The sequence below is a fragment of the Sinocyclocheilus rhinocerous genome, unplaced genomic scaffold, assembly GCF_001515625.1.
Source record: "Sinocyclocheilus rhinocerous isolate Xijiao unplaced genomic scaffold, SAMN03320098_v1.1 scaffold1446, whole genome shotgun sequence".
Classification (NCBI taxonomy): domain Eukaryota; kingdom Metazoa; phylum Chordata; class Actinopteri; order Cypriniformes; family Cyprinidae; genus Sinocyclocheilus; species Sinocyclocheilus rhinocerous.
Genome location: NW_015658995.1, coordinates 8,617 through 10,359, shown reverse-complemented (window position 1 = coordinate 10,359; position 1,743 = coordinate 8,617).

Here is a 1,743-nt window from a genome sequence, read left to right as displayed (position 1 = left end):
GAAGTGGTTTAATCGAGGAACACACAATTTTTTCCCATTAGTTATCAGTACAGAAAATACAGGCGACAAAACTATGTTTATTAAGCAAATAACGGTTCAGTATTGCAATTAAGAGCTATGTAAGCATTCATATTTTACATTGGCCACTTAAAATATTTTATAATTTAGCTCTCTCATGATTATAACTACAAAACTAACCCTATGAAAAAGTGTAAGATAATAATCAGTCACCTTGACTGATGAAGTTAATAAGCATGCGCAGGCAAACGCTCAAGCGCGTCACACACGATCCGCCTACTCTTGCATAATTGACACCCTCTCATTAGCATGTTGCGCAGAGGAAAAAAAAAAGTGGAACTACATTCAGAAATAAATGAGTGATCAAAGGAAAATAGTTAGGATGAGTTTAGCATTTCCTTAAACATTTTCCATTTGCCCACCAATTTATTTTATTTATTTGCCTACTTTCATCACATGTATAATTATTTATTTATGTATTTAAACAAGAATACGTGTATTTATGCACACATTTATTTATTTATGTGTATTTATTTATTTATTGTTTTTGCAGGTTTCGTCCTCCGTAATCAGCTGAGGGGCCGCCAAACTGTGAGGGACAGTGCATTCCGATCATAGTTACACATTTATTTCTATTGTGAAAATATATAAGAGAAAAATATATAAATAATTGCACATGTAAATGTCTATGTCTGCATCAGATTTTATTTTGCAGATTTAATTACAGGTTAAATCAATTGATTTTGATGGGACTGTGTTCCTCATAATAAACTAAGGCCCCATTATATGAGCCATTGCAGAGTTCATCTATTATAAATTATTATCTACACCCCCTTCTTTAGAACAGAAAAAGGCACTTCCAAAACTGTGGCATCAAAGATGGAAACATAATTCATGCATTTAAAAATTGTATTTGCCACAGTTTTGGAAGTGTCTAAAATGATTGTTGACCAAAAATGACCAAAATGGAGACTTTTGAAAACGATGGCGTGGCTGCCCACATTCGCTCCGCTTATCCTTGATGACTGTGTAAACAATAACATCATGCTCATTGTTGTACCCATAGATATCTATAGGTAGAAGCCTCACTCGACCGCTCCAAGCACGTAGATGCATCCGCCATCTAAATAATAAGGAATCTACCTATACATATCTATAATTGTACATACATGAATGATCATGTGACATGCGTTTTTGGTTGTGTAGTGTGGACGGAGATCGTTTCTGAAACGCAGTGAAAACGTAAGTGTAGACAAGGATCATTTTCATTTTAAAACGAAAACGCAGTAGTGTAAACAGTAGGGCTGGGTTTTGTCACAAATTTCACGATTCGATTCGATTCTCATTCACAATTAAGCTTTCGATTCGATTACCAATTCGATTCGATATCGATTATTTTGGATATATATCAGGTACAGTACTTGCCAAATTTTCTCAAGGAAAAAAAATCTCTCAACTAATGCTGTAAAATATGAGAGTCAGTTGGTACTTCATTACTATAATATTGATGGTTAAAATGAACTGATTTGTTAAAATTTCACTTAAAGTAATAAAGTTACAATTACATAATAATATTTCTACTTCAATTCGTTCTTTTTTTAATATAAAAATGTAAATGGTGGCTGTCATAAAAAATTGATGGATTTATTCAAACATAAATTAAACATAAGAACAGTAAAAAATTATAATGAATATGTTATATGGTGCATATATTTAGCAAAATAC